We start from the raw sequence: 21,485 nt of genomic DNA on the forward strand, positions 1-21,485 counted from the left end.
CACCGCCATTCAATATGATCATGGCTGATCATCCAACTCAGTATCCTGTACCTGCCTTCTCTCCATACCCCCTGATCCCTTTAGCCACAAGGGCCACATCTAACTCCGTCTTAAATATAGCCAATGAACTGGCCTCAACTACCTTCTGTGGCAGAGAATTCCAGAGATTCACCACTCTCTGTGTGAAATATGTTTTTCTCACCTCGGTCCTAAAAGATTTCCCCCTTATCCTTAAACTGTGACCCCTTGTTCTGGACTTCCCCAACATCGGGAACAATCTTCCTGCATCTAGCCTGTCCAACCCCTTAAGAATTTTGTAAGTTTCTATAAGATCCCCCATCAATCTTCTAAATTCTAGCGAGTACAATCCGAGTCTATCCAGTCTTTCTTCATATGAAAGTCCTGCCATCCCAGGAATCAGTCTGGTGAACCTTCTCTGTACTCCCTCTATGGCAAGAATGTCTTTCCTCAGATTAGGAGACCAAAACTGTACACAATACACCAGGTGTGGTCTCACCGAGACCCTGTACAACTGCAGTAGAACCTCCCTGCTCTTATACTCAAATCCTTTTGCTATGAATTGCTTTTGCTAAAGAAATTCCTCCTCATCTACTTCCTAAAAAAACATCCTTTAATTCTGAGGCCAGGACCTCTAGTCTGAGACTCCCCCACTAGTGGAAACATCCTCTCCACATCTACTCTATCCAGGCCTTTCACTATTCAGTGGGGGTGGTGGGGGGGGGGGGGGGGGGGGGAAGGGGGATATATTAAAGGAAATCAGACACCAACTGTCACTTGGCTTCACATACCTCTTCAGAGATACCTCAAAATTAGTTAACACCAAAGTTGGACCCTTGAAGACCGAAAAAGGTGAATTTATTATGGGGAACAAGGAAATGGCAGATGAGATGAATAGGTACTTTGGATCCGTCTTCACTAAGGAGGACACAAATAATCTTCCTGATATAGGGGCTAAAGATCTGGGATGATGGAGGAACTGAAGGAAATCCACATTAGGCAGGAAATGGTGTTGGATAGACTGATGGGACTGAAGGCTGATAAATCCCCAGGGCCTGATGGTCTGCATCCCAGGGTACTTAAGGGAGTGGCCCAAGAAATTATGGATGCATTGGTGATAATTTTCCAATGTTCTATAGACTCAGGATCAGTTCCTGTGGATTGGAGGGTAGCTAATGTTATCCCACTTTTTAAGAAAGGTGGAAGAGAGAAAACAGGAAATTATAGACCAGTTAGCCTGACATCGGTGGTGGGGAAGATGCTGGAGTCAATTATAAAAGATGAAATAGCCGCACATTTGGATAGCAGTAACAGGATCGGTCCGAGTCAGCATGGATTTACGAAGGGGAAATCATGCTTGACTAATCTTCTGGAATTTTTTGAGGATGTAACTAGGAAAATGGACAAGAGAGAGCCAGTGGATGTAGTGTACCTGGACTTTCAGAAAGCATTTGATAAGGTCCCACATAGGAGAATAGTGGGCAAAATTAGGGCACATGGTATTGGGGGTAGAGTGCTGACATGGATAGAATATTGGTTGGCAGACAGGAAACAAAGAGTGGGGATTAACGGGTCCCTTTCAGAATGGCAGGCAGTGACTAGTGGGGTACCGTAAGTCACAGAATAGACACAAAATGCTGGAGTAACTCAGCGGGACAAGCAGCATCTCTGGAAGAATAGGTGACGTTTGGGTTGAGACCCTTTTCTCCAGTGATGCTGCCTGATCTGCTGAGTTTCTCCAGCATTTTGTGTCTATCTTTGGATAAAACCGGCATCTGCAGTTCTTTCTTAAACCAAACTAGGTGTGCGGGTGTGCTGCCCCAGAGGTGATCCGAATGGTCTGGTGAAGCACTAAGCGAGGCCCACATCCTCTCTTCCAGTTTCCCCTCACAATCAGGCTGCAGAATGGGTTGTATTGTAAACCAGCATCTGCATTTCATTGTGTCCACATCTGTTGTCTCCGATGGATGCAAAATATCATGGTGGGGTTATTCCAGAGAAAGGTGGGAACTTGTAATCTGCTGTCCAGCCTCATACTTATTCACCCGCACACATTCTCCAGACATGAACGCCTGGTTGCATACGTTGCTGCGATTTAGTAGTCATTGCATCTCACGATTTTACTGGAGAAAGACTAAAAAAGGAACAACAACACGCTTTCAAACTACTTCCTCGGCTGGGAAGTGACCTGCAAGGTCTTGAACGGCGCTATGCCAATGCAGTCCTTCACCTCCACCCAACACCGCCACATGCACCTCACCCTAACCTGCTGGCCTCATGCACCTCACCCTAACCTGCTGGCCTCATGCACCTCACCCTAACCTGCTGGCCTCATGCACCTCACCCTAACCTGCTGGCCTCATGCACCTCACCCTAACCTGCTGGCCTCATGCACCTCACCCTAACCTGCTGGCCTCATGCACCTCACCCTAACCTGCTGGCCTCATGCACCTCACCCTAACCTGCTGGCCTCATGCACCTCACCCTAACCTGCTGGCCTCATGCTGCGCACCCTAACTTGCTGGCCTCATGCACCTCACCCTAACCTGCTGGCCTCATGCACCTCACCCTAACCTGCTGGCCTCATGCACCTCACCCTAACCTGCTGGCCTCATGCTGCGCATCCTAACCTGCTGGACTAATGCACCTCACCCTAACCTGCTGGCCTCATGCTGCGCATCCTAACCTGCTGGCCTCATGCACCTCACCCTAACCTGCTGGACTCATGCACCTCACCCTAACCTGCTGGCCTCATGCACCTCACCCTAACCTGCTGGCCTCATGCACCTCACCCTAACCTGCTGGCCTCATGAACCTCACCCTAACCTGCTGCCGCCCATGCCCACCCCTCCCGTGATTGGCTGCCAATCCGGCTTTGACCCAGCCCACTAGCAGCATCCGTCCAATCAGAGATCGCGTCCCCCGGGAGAGCGGCGCCGATTGACGGACGTCGATGTCATTCAGTCGCCCAGCGGCGGGGAGGCGGGACATCCGGTGCAGCGCGGCGGGGCCGGAGCTGCCAGAGCCGGGGCCCGGCGGCCGTGAGGGGAGAGCGGGTGCGTGAGGCCGTGGCGCCGGGTGCGGAATCGGAGGCGGCCGACAACCTGTGAGCCGGTGGCGGTGGCGGATGCGGCCTGCGTGCGGCGTTGCGGGGATAAGGCGCGGCCTCGGGCGGCGATGTGCAGCTGACACGCGTGTGGGGAGAGGCTGACCGAAGGCGCCGGGTGCTGCGGCCGACGGTACGTTCCTGCCCCCGGACCCCGCTCCCCTCCTTTCCTCCCGGGCTGAGGAGGAGGCCTGGACCTGCCCTCAGGGCCGCCCCGCCCTAACCCAGCTTGTTTACAGCCGCCCGTACACCAGGCCTGGCGCCTGCCCGCCCGCCTCCAGGGTCAAACTCATGCCCAAGTTTAGTCGCACTGCCCCCAGTCCGCGGGCCTCGGCGTGTGGGAATAACACGGGCCGCCCTCTCACCCGACGTGGCACCGCTGCAGTGATTAGTCACAGGATGCGCTCACTTCCCACCACGTTGGAAAGATGTAAACAAGATCGTGGGGTTCCCAGCACAAAGCCTGCCTTGGGTTGAAGGATACAGCACAAGAGGTCGTCTGTTTACTTGTAACAACTCGTGTAGGTTGTTTGACATTGTTGTCATGGGTGTAACTTATATCCGAGGTGTCAGGCCTTGGGAATAACAACGGGAAATATTGGAAATATTCTACATAGTTCAGAACTGGGTCCTGATCAAAGACCATTCGCTGTGTTACTCTATTTACAACTGCTCCATGTCCTGTTAATTTCCACCAATTTTCAAATATTTTGGATTTATAGCAAAGCTTTGTTTTTATATTAAAACGACATAATTTTTCCATGGGCTGCTAAGTGAATCTGTTGTTGACAGAGCTGTAAGATTAGTAATTGAGTGTGCACAACTGACAAGTAGTAACTACCCTGGACTTCACTGTTGTAAACAATCAGTGGAGCCTGCACAGGCTTTGAGGAAATAGATGATAGGTTGTTGATACTTGGTTATGAACCAAGTCTGTTTTAGCAACCATCAATAAAATTCGTGATTTATGACTGTGTAAATCTCTGAATGCTTTGGAAAGTTGCAAGAATGGAACATGCTTATTAATTTATTTTACTTTTCCCCATTTCAATTGGAGGAAGTTAGATTTTAGTTTTGTTTGAGGTTCATCGGGATTGTGGCCGTAATGAAATAAAAGACAAGTAATACCACCCTTGTGGAATAGCTCCATTTCAGTTTGTGAGGTTTAGGTTTATTATTGTCATGTGTACTCGGGTACAGTGTAAAACTTTTACATTCTATTCACACAGATCAGATAATATGACACATAAATACAATCTAGTCAAACTCAAGTACAATAGATAGAGCGAAGGGGAAGATACAAAGTGCAAATCTTATTATCAGCATTGTAGTGCATCAGTTCGAGAGTTCAATGGAATAAAGATGAAATTAAGAGAGATGCTGAAAGGTTGGTGAAACACGAAGACCTTGGAGGTGATTTAATTTACTAAATTCTAGATGACCGGGACAAAGGAAGTGGCCTCGTGAGAAGCCAGTGGAATTGACAACCAAGCCATTTGTAAGATTTAAGATGTCCCTATGTATTTGAGGAGCTGCAACCCAGAACCCATGGATATAATGAAGAGTGAGAGAAACATTAAATATCTCAGTTTTCATCCAATATAAAGCAAGGATAGGCCAAATGGTTGGGCTGCAAGAAATGGTGCAGATTGAGAGGAGAAGGGGTTCTGAAAGGATTTAAACTGGGGATGTCAACTTAATTTGCTGATGGATGGAATAGGTTGTCTGTGGTACATATAAATGCACTTTGGATCAATTAATGTTTCTGGAGGATGGGATTTTGGACAAGAGGCATTTGGAATATTTGAGCAAGACTCGGGTGATGAGGAGATGGCTCTAAATGCTTGGTCATGATGTATTTACTGTGGTTGAAGTAAGGAATCTTTGTGATAAGCATGCGTCATCAGATACTCGGCTTGTTGTCATCCATGATGTAAATGGTCAAATTCAGTCTGAGCCAGAGGCTGGAAAGGGACATAAGTAAGTGGAGGTAAGAGAATAGCAATTATGGCTTTAGTTTTCTGACATTTATGATTCATGCAGGCCTGGTTCTTATATTTTCAGGGTGTGGGCTTTGCTGGTGGGCCCGGCTCAATTATCCATCACTGAGAGAGAGCTGTTGCCCTGTCCTGTTTCAATATTGATGGAACTGAGTGGATTCTGGGCCACTAAAGGGCAGTTGAGATCAACCACATGGTTGTGAGTCTGAAGTCACACTTGGGATGAGTAGGGGAGACTTTCTTTCCTGTAGGACAGCAGGGCAGCAGATGAGTTAATGTAAAATAAATCCAGTATGTTTGTATTTATTGGAGCGTTCCCTGAATTTAAATTCCCCAGCTCCTGTTGTGGGATTTGAACTTCCATCTATGGACTATAAATGTGTTATTTTAACTGCTGCAGCACCAAGTGGTTTAATCTCAAGGGAATGGTGAAGTTAAAGCAGGTTGTGCTGTAATAGAGCTGGGTGTTCTCGGTATGCATGATAATCCTGGATTCCTCTAGTTTACTGCTAGTATTTTATGTGGGGAGAATTTAGTGTGAAATAAATTGGGGTACCCCCAACCATTTCATACTTTGAAGAAATTTGTTCTGAATATGGCACAATGGCATTCTCCTTTCCTTCTCCGTTGAAAATCGTGATGTGGGGTGTGAGAAGACACCTGTGTGGTATGGCTTGTTCTGTGATGTGTGTAATGCTAGATGCAGAATAGTGAAATTTACTGAGCTAAATATGACGTGCTTGGAAAGACTATGTGAGTCAGGCAGCAATTGTGGAGAGAAATAGACAGTTGACAGTTTGGGGTCGAGACCCTTCATTCAGGCACTGAAGAGTCTCAGCCCAAAACGTTGACTGCCCATTTTCCTCCACTGTTGCTGACTGACTCGCAGAGTTCCTCCAGCAGCTCATTCAGTGCATCAGACCCTGGCACCTCTAGTCTCTTTGTCTCCAGATTTGAGATGCACCAATCTGCCAACAAGAGTAAGGGTTTCAATTAAAAAAAAAAACTAGTTTTATGCCTGTTTAATTTTTAACAGCTTTTATTGTTGCAACTAACCAGGAAGACCTTGGCATGAGCTCTGAAAATGGTCATCCATTGTCACCTTTGCTTTCCCTTTAGCTCTGAAGTGGAACTCAGCCCTCTGTTTTCTTCAGGAAGAATTCTGAATTTTATAGCAGCTTAAACTACCAATCGTGGTTTGAATTTATGTAAAGTACATGTTGTAAGCATTGGACCATGTCAAATGTTAAAGTGATCATCGCAAGATGTTGGGAGAAACGCCCTCCGTTTCTTCCTCGACCGCAGAACCAGCCAATTTCCGTCTACTAATACTTTCCTCCACCAAGCAGAGCTGGTCCTTGCACTGAACAACTTTTCCTTTGACTCCTCCCACTTACTCCAAATGCAAGGCGTAGCTATGGGCGCTCGCATGGCCCCCAGCTGTGCCTGCTTCTTTGCAAGGGACGTCGAACAATCACTGTTCCAGGTGTACACTGGCCCTATCCCAGAACTCTACCTCCGCTACATTGATGACAGCATCATTGCTGCCTCCTGCAACCATGCAGAACTCACTGACTTCATCAACTTCACCACTAATTTCCATCCTGCACTCAAATTCACTTGGACCATCTCCGACATCTCCCTTCCATTTCTGGATCTCACCGTCTCCATCACAGGAGACAGACTATTGACCGACATCTACTACAAACTTACTGACTCCCATAGCTATCTAGACTATACTCCTTCCCACCCTGCTTCCTCTAAAGCCCCCTACATCCAATTTCCCCGTCTACGCCGCATCTGAGCCCAGGATAAGGTTATCCATACTAGATCATCGGAGATGTGCTAATTCTTTAGGAAACAGGGGTTCCCCTCTTCCATTTTCGATGAGGCTCTCACTAAGGTCTCCTCAGTATCCCGCACCTCCGTTCTTGCTCCCCCTCCCACCATTCGCAACAAGGACAGAGCTCCCTTGTCCTCACCTTCCACCCCATCAGCCGCCACATACAACATATAATCCTCCAACATTTTCGCCACCTCCAACGGGATCTCACTACTGGCAACATCTTCCCATCTCCACTGCTTTCCGCAGAGGCCGTTCCCTCCACTCCCCCCCAGGTACTTTCCCCTGTAACCACAGGAGACTCCACACCTGTCCCTTTACCTCCCCCCTCAACTCCATCCAAAGACCCCCACAATCTTTTCAGGCGTGGCAGAGGTTCACTTGCATCTCCTCCAACCTCATCTACAGTATCCGCCGTTCCAGCTGTCCACTTCTGTGCATCGGCGAGAACAAGCGCAGGCTTGGCGATAGTTTCGCCAAACACCTGCGCTCAGTCCGCCCTAACCTACCTGATCTCCCAGTTGCTCAGCACTTTAGCTCCCCCTCCCATTCTGACCTTTCTGTTCTGGGCCTCCTCCATTATCAGAGTGAGGCTCAGCATAAATTGGAGGAACAGCACATATTTTGCTTGGGTAGACACAAAATGCTGGAGTAACTCAGCGGGTCAGGCAGCATCTATGGAGGGAAGGAATGGGTGACGCATCTGCAGTTCTTTCTTACACCCCAGGGTATGAAAATTGACCTCTAACTGCAAATAGCCCTTGCTTTCCCTCTCTCTCCATCCCCTTCCCAGTTCTCCCACCAGCTTTATTGTCTCCGACTGCATTCTATCTCTGCCCCACCCACTGCCCTGACATCAGTCTGAAGAAGGATCTCGACCCGAAACGTCACGCATCCCTTCTCTCCAGAGATGCTGCCTGGTCCGCTGAGTTACTCCAGCATTGTGTGTCTACCTTCGATTTAAACCAGCATCTCCAGTTCTTTTCTACACATGTTGGGAGATTATCTTGCAATGCAGGCTACCTACTGCTGATACTTATGATACCAGTTATGTATATTTTCATCTGCTATCTGTATTAAAAAAAAATAAGAACACGGGTCATAATTTTACCTTATCGACTCTCTCGGGATCAGGGATGACCACTGGCCATTGTGACTAGCTTGGCTTGGGGAGCTACTCTTAAGTAAGTTTAAGTTTATTGGCCAAGTATACACATACAAGGAATTTGCCTTGCCTTGGTAACTAGGTTTTCATCACTGCTGGGAAGCTACTTTGCTGCATCTAATGCACTCAGCTGCTTATTGGATGTTCAGAATGCGACTCTCAAGAAGAGGTGAAATTAATCATCCACTCGCACTTTTGGTTGAAGACGCACGCAAATACTTCAGCCTTGTCTCTTGCACTTGTATGCAGGTCTCCTCCATGCTTGAAGGTGGAATGTTCAGGAGCTACCTCGTTGCCTGATTGTCTACCATTTTCAACTGGATGTGGTAGGGTGACAGCTTTTCTCTACTCTGTGGACTATGGGACAGCTGAACTTTGCTAGCCTGCTGCATTTAGTGTTTGGAATGCCAGTACTCGTGTTGTGTAGCTTCACTCGACAGTGTCTCATTTTAGGGTATCTCTCGTGCTGCTTAAGGTAATTCCATCAACGTTCTTCATGGAATCTGGACTGATTTCCCTTGGTGCCAAAGTAGGTGTTCTTTTAATAGTCTATTAAATGGTGTTAAAGTTTGTTCACAGCAGCTTTTCAGAGAGAGTCAGGAGTGTTTTACTGTCACATGTCCCGAAACGAAACAATGAAATTCCTACTTGCAGCAGCACAACAGTTAAGTAAGCATAATACTCTGTAAAGCCTGTAACGCACACATTTTATATAAAAATATAGTAGCCTGATGGTTGTACGGAAGAAGCTGGTCCTGTACCTGGACGTTATAATTTCAGGCTCCTATATCTTCCAAATGGCAGGAGTGACGATATCATGACCAGGGTGGTGTGAGTCTCTGATGATACAGCTGCCTTTTTGAGGCAGTGACTCTTGTGCATCCCTTCAATGGAGGGGAGGTCAGTACCCGTGATGCACTGGGCAGTGTCACCACTTTTTGCAATCTTTGTTCCAGGGCTTTCGACTTGCTGAACCAGGCTGTGATGTAACCAGTCAATTATGCTCTCGACTGCACACCTGCAGAAGTTCAAGGGAGATTTTATTGACATAGAGAATCTCCTCAATCATTTTAGGAAGTAGAGGTGTTGATTGGCTTTCAAAATAGATGAGAACACATTTCTTTGCAAGACGGGTAACTAGAATTTGGAAGATTGTCCCAGACGATTTTGGTCACCATGTTATAGGAAAGATGTCAAGCTGGAAAGGGTGCAAAGAAGATTTAGGAGGATGTTGCCAGGACTCGAGGGCCTGAGCTATGGGGCGAGGTTGTGCAGGCTAGAACTTTATTCCTTAGAGTGCATGAGGATGAGGAATGATCTGATAGAAGTGCACAAGATCATGAGAGGAATAGATCAGGTAAATGCACAGTCTGTAGTCCGGAGTAGGGGAATCGAGACCAAGAAGACATGCATTTAAGGAGGTTGGGGGGGGAAGATTTAATTGGAGCCTGAGGGGTGATTTTTTTTTTTTTTTTACACAAAGGGTGGTGGGTATATGGAACATGCTGCCAGAGGAGGTAGTTGAGGCAGGACTATCACAACACATGTGAGGCATTTGGACAGGTATATGGATAAGATAGGTTTAGAGGGTTATGGGTCAAGCACAGGCAGGTGGGATTAGTGTGGATGGGGCATGTTGGTTGGCACCCTGTTGCTGTCGGAAGGATAGGAGAGGAATTTAACACAACTTTACCGTGGTTTTGAAGATGTCCAAGTTTATGTAAAATGTGGTGTTCCAATAAACAGTTCTAACTTAAGCAATCTATTTATAACTTGAAAATCCTCATCTTTAGTAGAGTCCTTGTGAATCTCGCTGCTTTTCTATTACTTTAATAATCCTGCAATAAGGGATTGTTCAGAACTTTGCAAGTACTTCAACATAAATAATAGAACAGGTTTATGATTTGCACCTCCTAGATGTTTAACCATGAAGTTGTCTTATGTAACCCAACCTTTATATCTGAACATGAAATATTCTTGTGTTTTAAGATCTAACTTTTTAATATTACTTCAAATTGTCTTTGGGAGAGTGAATTATCTGGTGTTTTCTAATTAGAGACTCTTCTGCCCAACCCCCACCCCCCTTTCAAAACAGATATAATTGGAAGGTTGCAGTAATTTTGATTTAAAACTCACAAGGTGTTGCAAAGTATGTCCAGGTTTCTTTCTTGTATCTTTTTAAAGCATCTATCTTGGCAATAGGGACAAGCACATGGCTGTTACTTTAAAGTTGTTTGGAACTACAGGTGCACAACCTTTTATCCGAAAGCCTTGGGACCAGACACTTGTCGGATTTCGGACATTTTCGGATTTCCGAATGGAAGATTTTTAGCGTAGATTAGGTAGGTAGCGCGGGCGGTTTGAAAAGTCTGGAGCGGCTGCCTCCTCCCCGGAGACCGGGGAATCATTGTAAATCATTGCATAAATGTTAGTCAGTTAGTTTGGAGGGATTTTATGTGGTGGGGTGGGTGGGTGAAGGGGTAAACTTTAATTCTTAGTCCCCTACCTGGTCGGCGACTCCCAACATCGTGGAGCTGGGGGCTCCGTCCGGCCGCGGGCGGCGCCGGTTGTAGCTCCGACCCCGGCAACTCCACCCCTGGCTGCGCGGCGCTCCCAATCCAGCAGCGCCGCCCCCAGCCCCCAGCCGCGAACGTTGGGAGAAGGCGGCCTCAGCGCCCTGGAGCTTACCGCACAGCGACCCAGCATTGCCCGCTTCCCGCTGGTATCCCAGCGCTGCGACGCAGCCGACTCCCAACATTTGCAGAGCCTCGCAGCTAGGGGTAGAGTTGCCGGGGTCGGAGCTACAACCGCCGCCGCCCGTTGCCGGACGGCCGTAGCCCCAGCTGGGAGTTGGAAGAAGGCGGCTACAGCGCTGCGGAGCTTACTGCACGGCGACCCGGTAAGGCATTGACCGCTCCCCGCCTCTCCGACCAGGTAGGGGACTACTCCCGAATTAAAGTCCCGCCGCCGCCCCTGGATTTGGACCGCCTCCCCCCCCCCCCCCCGGGGTCCCCTTCACATAAAAGTCCTCCAAACTAAGCCCCCTGACTAACATTTAAGCAAGGTGATTTACAGATGTTTAAGTGTTCTCCCCCTTCTCCACTACACCACCACCAGGACATAAAAGCCACTACAGTATTTACAGACCTGGGTTCCGGGGAGGGGTCAGCTTTCGGGTCAAGTTTGGCGCGCGCTACAAACTAATCTAGATAAAAATGTTCCATTCTGACATCCTGGAAAAAATGGCCGGTTTTTCGGAGTTTTTCGGTCCCCGGAACTTTCGGATAAAAGGTTGTGCACCTGTACTACTTTAGTCTGTTCTTAGAAATCCTTACAGATGCAAATACTGTAGGTGGTCAAAATTCATCTTCCTTATGCTGGAAAAACATGATTATCTATTGAAATGTAGAAAATACTGTCAAAGCTTCATTATGTTCCTCTAATCTATATCTTTCCTGCACAAATTATCTTTCCACCAACGAATGCTTTGCTTTCTTGACCTAACTGGTAAATGAAAGGATTCCAAAAAATAAGTTTTATTTCCCTTCTTTCATTGATATTCCTGTTAGCCCTGATATTTTTGATTAATAGTATTTTGAATCTCATGGACGGGCTGCTGTTGTGATTTGCTATCATTCAACACAATTTGAATAAGCCACAGGAAATAATTTGCTTATGCTTTGCTTACATTGACAACAAAATAGTTTGATGTGAATATATGTTCTTGATTAATATTGGGAGAGAGGTGGTTATTTTGTCGTACTGCAAGTTTATCTGCCCTGCTTATTTACGCTGGTTCGTACAAATTCTCTATACTTTAAGAACTGAGTTGCACAATTGTTTTTTTTCCTCTGAAATCTATGCTTGCATTTATCAGCGGGTAGCCATTGCCACTCATATCCATGTTTTGTATTTACAGTCTAAAATGGGTGTGTGTGGAAATGTTATAGGAAGGGAATATAGCTTTTACTGGAAGCGCGTATTCTGCATGCTTAAATACATTGCACATTTAATTTTCATTTTTATGTTGATTGTTTATCAAGGCCAAAGCATTGTGTTATTTAATGTACCTGTGGAGGGATTTAGCAAACTGGAAGTATTAAAAAAACTAACATCTGACAGCTGAAAATTGCCAATTCTGGAAGGGAAGCCTGAGGTTTGGGAGACTGAATCGTGGACCATGCCACATTGGTTGATGCCTGCGGTTCCTGTGCAGCGCACTGGGTAAAGGTCACAAAACCACGATGGAGGCAGGGACAGTGAGGGGTAGGTGGGGTGTGTTGCTCTCTGTGTCTGGTAATCTTTTTTGAGTGCCTATATGCAGAAATAATAATTCTAATTGCTTCATTTTCCTTCAGTAAATAAGAAACACATGCATTAATAAAAAAAATAGTTTTACTGACGTGATATCTAATTAATTGTTTTTCTATTTTCAGTTGGTATTTTCTCATCTTTTAGAAAATTGAAGGCTGCTAAAGGTTTGCTACTAGCATTACCTTTCAATAGTCAGTTTTCCTATCTTCAGAGGTCCTTGGAAACATTATCTGCTTAAATAAGAAGTTTTTTTTCATTGCTGAAGTTGAAGAACAGAATGGTTTGTGTTACCAGAATAATAGATGAAGGTGGTTGCCACAGCTTGTTTGGTTTTGAAAAGAGCCAGGTTTTAGAGCTTCGGACACTAGATAACATTGCTCATAAGAAAATGTTTTTTGTGCCTTTTAACAGTGTTGGAAAACTGTGTTCCAGGAGCAGAAGCACAGTAATGGTGACTGCTTTATTTCAGAGTGGTTCTGAAATCAACTGTACTGCATACAGTTTTGATCTCATTGATGTGCGGGTATGTTTGCATTAGAGGCAGTTCAGAGGAAGATCACGATTGATTATTGGAATGGAGGGGCTATCTTACGCGGAAATACTCTGTCTATATTCATTAGAGTTGGATAGAATGTGGCCATCTTCCTTGAATGTAAGATTCTGAGGCAGCTTGATGATACAGATGCTGAGAGGATTTGTTTCCTTGTAGGGGGCATTATTTCAGAAGAACAGGAACCCCCATTAAAGAAGGGAATGAAAAATTCCACCTGGTGGTTGACCATATGAATTTTCCTCAACTGAAATTTCAAGGCAATATTTTTGAATTTGTTTTGTTTTTGGAGAACATTAGGGTTTGGGGATCAGGAAAAATAAGCCTAGTTCCAGGTTGATATAATTGTCAACTTCATAGACACTGACTCTTTGGCTCTCTCCAGTTATTCAGTCTTCTTCAATATTGAATAAGGGTCAGTTGAATCAGTTTGAAGAAGGGTCTCGACCCGAAACGTCGCCTATTCCTTCGCTCCATAGATGCTGCCTCACCCGCTGAGTTTCTCCAGCATTTTTGTCTGCCTTCAATTTTTCCAGTGTCTGCAGTTCTTTCTTGAACTATAATGCATGTCTGCTAAAGATATGAACATTCTAGCCTTTTAAAATTCTCAAGAGTTTGTAAGATAAAACCGAGTTATGAAAAAAATGCCTCCGTGGGAGGTCGCACACGTGACCAGCCATATTTGACCTCTGGCCCTAAACAAACATTGTCGGCATAACATAAATATTTCACTTGATAAACTTTGAAAAAAATATGAATCATATATACAGTACAAAACAATATACCTGTAATACTTTCAGAATTTGAAGAGATGTATTCCACAATTTTTCACATTTTTAGTCACACGTATGACTAAGAATGGGCCAGATGCATTCTAAGTTCAAAATAGTTTAAAAGTTTCAATAAAAACGCAAAGTACTGGAAAACTCAAAAAATGCAAAACTCAGTAGGTCAGGCTGCATCACGGGAGGGAATGGATAGATGATGTTTTGGGTTGCGACCCTTCTGTAGGCCATTCCCTCCACAGATGCTGCCTGACTCACTGAGTTCCTCCAACACTGTTTTGCTCAAGATTCCCACATCTGCAGTTTCTTGTGTCCTTGATTTCAATGCTGTAAGTTGTCTCGTGTGCTGGGGAAATCGGATTCAAAAGTCAAAGTCAATTTTATTTGACACGTGCACCCGAAGGTGCAGTGAAATGAATTTGCCAGCAGCGATACACTTAAAAAGGACACACAATACACAATAAAATTTAACACAAACACCCCCCAAGTGTTCTTCACTGTGGTAGAAGGCAACAAAGTTCAACCAGTCCTCACACCTCCCTAGTCACCACTATGGATGGCCCAATGTACAGGCCCTCTCGTTGGGATGAGTGAAACTCCGACATCGGGACGGTCGAACACACTCCACGGCTTGGAGGTCCCGAATCGGCACTTTCCTGCCGGAGACCGCGGCTTCAAGATGTTATGGGCCCCGGCAATGGATCCCAGGCTCCGGATGGTAAGTCCATGCTACGCCCGCGTCTAGAAGCTCCGCAGACCACAGCTCCATGATGTCAAAGTCACCAGGCCAGCATTCGGAGCGCTTCTCTCTGGCGACCCCCGGCAAAGGTTCGTTCTGCGATGGAAAGTCCACGCTGCGCCTGCTGTTGATGCTCGGGGCCCAACTCCGGGAAAGGCCGCTCCAATCCATGCTGTTAGGCCGCGAGGGAGGCGACATGGAAAAAGTCGCCTCTCCGTGGAGGAGGAAACCAAAAAAGTTTCCCCCCTTTCCCCTCCCCACCACCCCCCACACAAGACATACCGAGAGACACCTAAACTAACATTTGGACACACCAAAAAAACTCCCCAAAAAAGTAGAAATAACGAACACGCTGCTGGCAGGGCAGCCGACTCGCAGCCCTCTCCACTGACCTGTCGCTGTCCCTGTTTTCATACAGTAGCACTGTAGCAATAGCATTGTCAGGTTATGAGGTTGCGATTTTTTTCAAATGGCTTTAGGTGTTGTCAAACCTGGAATTTTAATTTTATCATATATAAAACCCTATGCTAAATCTTTAAACTGAAAGATTGATCTGCAATGAAAGGTTGTACAATGAGCACAAAATTCTCACATTAAGAATTCATTGTACTAAATTTTCCCGAACATAGGAATATGATGTACAGTTAGGCAAAATACATTGCATAATTACTGTTCTATTTGTCTGTAGGGTGTCTGATGTTTATATAAAAGGAAACAATTTGTAGTATGCCTTGAATTATATTTAATCCTTAAAACTATGGGGCATCATGATGCAAGTATGTTGTCTGTCTCCATGTCTGTTTTTATTTCAGTGAGCCAGTAAAAATCTGGTTTTGTTTCAATCAATAAATTTGTGAAACAAGCAACCATTGCTAGACTCTTCACTTCCTGTTTTTAGTAAATTGGTGTAGCAAGATCCATGTGATCAAAACTATCTCAATGTGATGACATGCCAGAGAATCAAGCCTTTTGAAGAGGGGTGTGCTGCAAAAGTGCTGAACCATAGAAATCAATTAAAATTTCATTGTAACCTCTGTTTTCTTCACAAGGTAAACCGGCTTTGGGGTAAATCTTGAGAGAATACGAAGGCGGACTACAAATTTAGTGTGGCGGTCACCATGGAGGTTGTGGCAGCCTGTAACACTATGATCAGCTTATCAAAACTTCCATTCAGCGGGTGGGAAACCACAAGGATTTGCTGATCAACTATGTTGTTTTAAGAGGGAAGTAGATTTTGAATAAGCAAATAAAGAGTTGGAAAAAAGAGTGGAGGCAAAAGTGACGCGTTAAATATATATTTTAAAAAGTTTAGCTCGTGTTGATGCACTTGAACATTAGAGAGTAAGGTTCGAAGATCAGATTTGATCTGATCTTCCCGGTGCCAAAACTCAGGTTTAGTGGGCCAAGTGAATCTTCGTTATCGGCGGTCACTCGAAACGAGTATGACTTTCCTCTCATGGAGGATGCCTGTGCGTGACTGGCGTACAGACAGCCACCACGTAGCAATGTTACAAAATTTTGAGATTTTAAAAATCAAGTCTGCAATTTATCCCATCAGATAAAAGCACAAAAATAAGTTTAATTTGACACCTAATTCACTTTCATATCTTCAGTATTATAAAAGTTATGGCCATTTTCATACTCGGAAATTAGCATCTTGTTCCCTATTGATTTTCCATTGACTTAACACAAAAGCTGTGATCGAGGACAGTGAAATGGCCATAACTTTCTTAAAAATTAAGAGAACTGAAAGAAATTTTCAGTTATTGTAGATTGAAGCATTCTGAAACAAATATGAAACAATCTTACTTGGATGACCTGAAATTAAAGCATATAATTAGTTAGTTTCCCAATTGTAGCTAATTCCAAACTTCAATTACTAGATCTAAACATCTATCCATTTCTTAAGAAAAGATTAACATTTTTAAATGGCCTAAGTGTCCAAATAACATTCACAAAGAATTCACAATAAAACATGATTTTTAAATCTCATTGACATTAATTTATAGGCCAAATGGAAGGAATTTAGTGTTCAATTGCTGTAAATTAATGTCCATTTAAATCAGCTTTCGAGTGGGATCCTGTGGAACTCTGTGGAACGCACTGGTTTAGAACGTTCCCATTGCGGCGAATTTGTACCCCAAATGCCCAGAAAAATACTTCGGGATTTAATGGGGCTACTCGCAACATAAAACTTTGTATAAAGGGATCTTAAGAAGCGCTTTTTAATGTAAAAATAAACAACCTACCTTCCGTTGTCCCCTGTATGAGATCCGTCCCGTTGTCGGCGGTCGCGGGTTTAGAGGATAATTTTTAACCTACTATAACATTTAAATTAACCAATTAAATTTAAAAATAGCTCCAGTGAACGAACCTCGAACTAAGTAGGCTGAACAACCTCAATTTGAATAGCCTAGGGAAAATCGCATTTTAAACCAGGCCCCCTCTCAACGGCGCCAAAATCACGCACACGGGCTGGGACAGATCTGCAGCCCTGCTCAAGGTAGGTTTTGCAACATACCTACACCACACGGTCCTTGACAGACCTGGGTCAGAATCCAGTGGCATGGAATCCAAGATGACAGGACCCTTTTCTGCTGCAGCCTTCATCCGCCTTCCCAGCCGTTGTGAAGCTCCACTAAAGTAAGCCATCATCCTCCGCCTGTTCCACCGTTGAGGTCTTGGTTGAATTGCTCTTTGTCAGAGACTTCCCCCTCGACCTTACCGCCATGGGTTACCCTACCAGGAGCATAACTCCAGACGGCATCGTTCTCAGGATCTCAGGTCCAGACAAGCTTCACCACCACGACAAGCTGATAATCCACGGAGAGGCAGGCCAAGTGAATGGAGATGCAAGCACCTGCAGGTGCTGAAATTGCAAGTCAGGGTGTTGGAGGATCTCAGTGGGTCAGGCAGCATCTGTGGAGGGAATGGACAATCAGTCTGAAGAAGTTCCTCACCTGAAACATCATCTGTCGGTTCCCTCTACAGATGCCTCCGGGCCTAAATTCCTCCAGCAATATGTGTTTTGTTTGGGAAAGTGAATGTTTAGTGAGATACTGGAATGTGAATGCAACTGTGGTTTTGCTCTTGAGAGCATTTGCTCAACATATTGTTTTAGTTCAATGTGAGAGTCTTAGACCACACGTTAAAAATACCTTTATTGATGCTGACACATCAATGAAAAACATGACGTTTGGTTTATTATTGTCACACGTACTGAGTTACAGCAAAAAGCTTTCATGAATGCTAACCAATCGAGTCAGATAATACTATACATTAATACCACCACGCCAATCTCAAGTACAAAAGGTAAAATTAAGGGAAAGATACAGAGTGCAGAATAGAAGTAGTGATTGATTTACAAGTGAAAAAGATTTAAGAGAGTGGGGTGATTGTACCGGATGACAGTAGATCATCCTCTGGGACTAGAACGCAGAGGGTCGCCATGCTCTGGCGCCATCATGCCAGAAGTCAGAACTCTCAAACTTTCTGTTTTATTAAAGATCTCTAATTATATGCTTGCTTTTGATTTGTAATTTTTTCCATTTAATATCTCCTGATGTAACTATTTGTTAAAGAATCTGAGTTTACATTTTATTGTGGTAAGTTAGAAACGGCTTTTAGAAGTAATAATGATGGATATAGTTTGAATGTTAGAAATGGGCTTCAGTATGTTGGTAAATGAAACATTGCTGATTGAAGTGGACCTAAGGTACTATAATGACTGGATTAATGTATCCAATTAAGTTATATTGGATCTATCCAACAGCTTTTGATGGACTATAAAATAGGTTAAAACACAGTGCTGGAGGAACTCGGCAGGCCAGGCAGGATCTGTGGAGGGAAATGGACAAGTGACCTGAATCTAAAGAAGGGTCCCGACATGAAATGTCATCTATCCATTCCTTCCACAGATGTTCCCTGACACACTGAGTTCCTCCTGCACTTGGTATTTTGCTCAAGATTCCAGCATGTATTTCCTTGTACAGGTGCACAACCTTTTATCCGAAAGCCTTGGGACCAGACACTTGTAGGATTTCGGACATTTTCGGATTTCCGAATGGAAGATTTTTAGCGTAGATTTGGTAGGTAGCGCGGGCGGCTTGAAAAGTCTGGAGCGACTGCCTCCTCCCCGGAGACCGGGAAATCATTGCATAAATGTTAGTCAGTTAGTTTGGAGGGATTTTATGTGGTGGTGGTGGTGGGGTGGGTGGGTGAAGGGGGAAACTTTAATTCTTAGTCCCCTACCTGGTCGGCGGCTACCACCTCGCGGAGCTGGGGGCTCCGTCCGGCCGCGGGCGGCGCCGGTTGGAGCTCCGACCCCGGCAACTCTACCCCTGGCTGCGAGGCGCTCCAAATCCAGCGCCGCCCGCGGCCGGACGCCCGCAGCCCCAGCTCCGCGGATGTTCGCCCTGGAGCTTACCGCACAGCGACCCGGTAAGGCATTGCCTGCTTCCCGCTGGTATCCCAACGCTGCGACGCCGCCGACTCCCAACATTTGCGGAGCTGGGGCTGCGGGCTTCCGTCCTCGGGCGGCACTGGATTTGGAGCGCCTCGCAGCCAGGGGTAGAGTTGCCGGGGTCGGAGCTACAATCGGCGCCGCCCGCAGCCCCAGCTGGGAGTTGGCGGCCACAGCGCTGCGGAGCTTACTGCACGGCGACCCGGTAAGGCATTGACCGCTCCCCGCTTCTCCGACCAGGTAGGGGACTAACAATTAAAGTTTACCCCTTCAACCCCCCCTTCACATAAAAGCCCTCCAAACTAACTGACTAACATTTAAGCAATGATTTACAGATGTTTAAGTGTCTCCTCGGTCTCCGGGGAGGAGGCAGCCGCTACAGTAGTACAGACCTGGGTTGACCGTGGGTCGTTTCGGGTCAAGTTTGGCGCCAAACGCAGATTTGGTGTGCAGACGACATCCTGGAAAAAATGGCCGGTTTTCGGAGTTTTTCGGTTTCCTGAACACCGGATAAAAGGTTGTGCACCTGTATCTCCAAAGCAGGTTATATTAACTTTCAATTTCGAATTACGAACGTGATCTGATTCTTTCCACTTTATTTGCACAGGCTGACTGAAATTTTAGATCGGTCAATAATTTGAACTTGGCCCTTTTGTCCTTGACTGACATACTGCTGCTACTTAACAGCTTAATCTCAAAGCGCACTTGTTGGTTCCCACCAGTATGCTGGCAACATTGATTTAACTCACCATCATATCATTGACCTGTGCTTTGTTTCTATGTTGTCAATCTGGTCGTTTGACATCCATTGCTAGATGAGAAGAAACTTCCTCTGACAACACATTTTTGGAAGGATAAAGCACCTGCCACAAACTTTGTCTAGGCCACAGAGTCCATCTCTCTTCATTGCTGCAGCCAGGGTGTGACTCAAACGTGTATAACATTGTTGTGTTAAATAATGCCTCAGTGTTAAAATTCAAAGTCATTAATTCAGTTTTGTCTGTGACCTTACCTGACTTTTTTTTCGTGAATTTTTTTCAGCCCTTTCAGAAAGGGGCACTTGTCCATTCCATGCCATCTGCATATCATTGCCATGCAGTTAATGGTCATGCTTTGTATTGACAGGAGCAGGACACTCCTTCCTAAACCATCCATCTTGCTGTCCACCATATTAAGATATCTGCCCGAAATATCATCTTGTTAGCACTGAATTAATTTTCTGATAACGTTCTTGTGAAATCACTTGGTATGTGTTATGTGTACGAAGGAACTGCAGATGCAGGTTTAAACCGAAGATAGACACAAAAAGCTGTAGCAGCTCAGTGGGACAGGCAACATCTCTGGAGAGAAGGAAAGGGTGACCTTTCAGGTCGAGACCCTTCTTCATAAAGTCCTATAAGAATGCAAGTTGACAATTAAACTAATTGGTCATTTTCAATTGCACTCTACTGAAACTTGCCCACATTTTCTCCCAGCATGCATGTGGTATAAATGTTGCTGTTTGCATACAGACTTGTGGGATAGTTGAAAATGATAAACTCTTAATAGATATAAAATGCAATTCTAGAGAAATTATTTTGAACCAGGTTTATCACAATGCTTCTACCACAGGCAAGCTATTTAAATGTATTAGGCAGAAAGTAAATTAAGTGGGAGCTCAAGCACCTGGAGCATGTGTATCGGTGGACAGTGTTTGGGCTGAATAACCAAATGTATACTGCAATATTTTATGCAATACTACTTCGACTGCTGCTGATGCATAATTGTGCAAAGTCAAATAGTTGTGCAGCTGGAAGAAAGAAAAGGTTGCGAGTCCAGGCAAAAAGCTTATCCCCTCTGTTCCTGATAACCTCATCATTCACTGTGCACGGCACAGGAGACACAACATACATTAGGAGTTTACACTCTTCAAGTGAAGAGTTTCAATTAAACAGTGTTGCTGCCCAAGATACTGATTCTTCGGTAGTAGTGGAAAGGCTGACCGATGCTCTCAATCAACTAACACCATATTATGCGGAGAACCACCTCCGTGCAAACCCATCTAAGACGCACGTGTGTGCCTTTCACTTGAGAAGCCAAGAGAACTTCAGGTGAACTGGTCTGGAACAACATTGGAGCATTGTGAGCATCCGGTTTACCTTGGTGTAAGGTAGACAAAAGTGCTGGAGAAACTCAGCGGGTGCAGCAGCATCTATGGAGCGAAGGAAATAGGCAACGTTTCGGGCCGAGTTTCTCCAGCACTTTTGTCTACCTTCGATTTTCTAGCATCTGCAGTTCCTCCTTAAACAAATTACCTTGGTGTAACCCTTGACCGATGTCTTACCTTCAAGACCCATATTGAGAAGACAAAGGCGAGAGTGAACGTACGTAACAATGTTCTTAGCAAGCTCACCAACGCACAATGTGGTGCTAGCCCACAGACCCTACATTCCACTGCCTTAGCCCTCAGCTATTCTACTGCTGAATATGCATGCCCAGTATGGGAAAGATCCACTCATGCCAA

The 21,485-nt window shown here is 45.2% G+C and overlaps 1 protein-coding gene across 2 annotated transcripts in view; it reads left to right on the forward strand.

Moving 5' to 3' along the window:
- The first annotated feature begins 3,011 nt into the window (after positions 1-3,011).
- The window catches only part of mapkap1 (MAPK associated protein 1), a 244,578-nt gene continuing 226,104 nt past the window's right edge, over positions 3,012-21,485 (forward strand). The window contains exons 1-2 of one of the 2 annotated variants that reach the window (XM_055659816.1): positions 3,012-3,257; positions 8,382-8,458. The gene's annotated coding sequence lies outside the window, so the exon portion shown is untranslated. The remainder of the gene's footprint in view (positions 3,258-8,381; positions 8,459-21,485) is intronic. The other variant, XM_055659815.1, reaches the window with a different exon arrangement.

This window comes from Leucoraja erinacea, chromosome 31 (genome assembly GCF_028641065.1).
Source record: "Leucoraja erinacea ecotype New England chromosome 31, Leri_hhj_1, whole genome shotgun sequence".
In the NCBI taxonomy this organism is placed as follows: Eukaryota; Metazoa; Chordata; class Chondrichthyes; order Rajiformes; family Rajidae; genus Leucoraja; species Leucoraja erinaceus.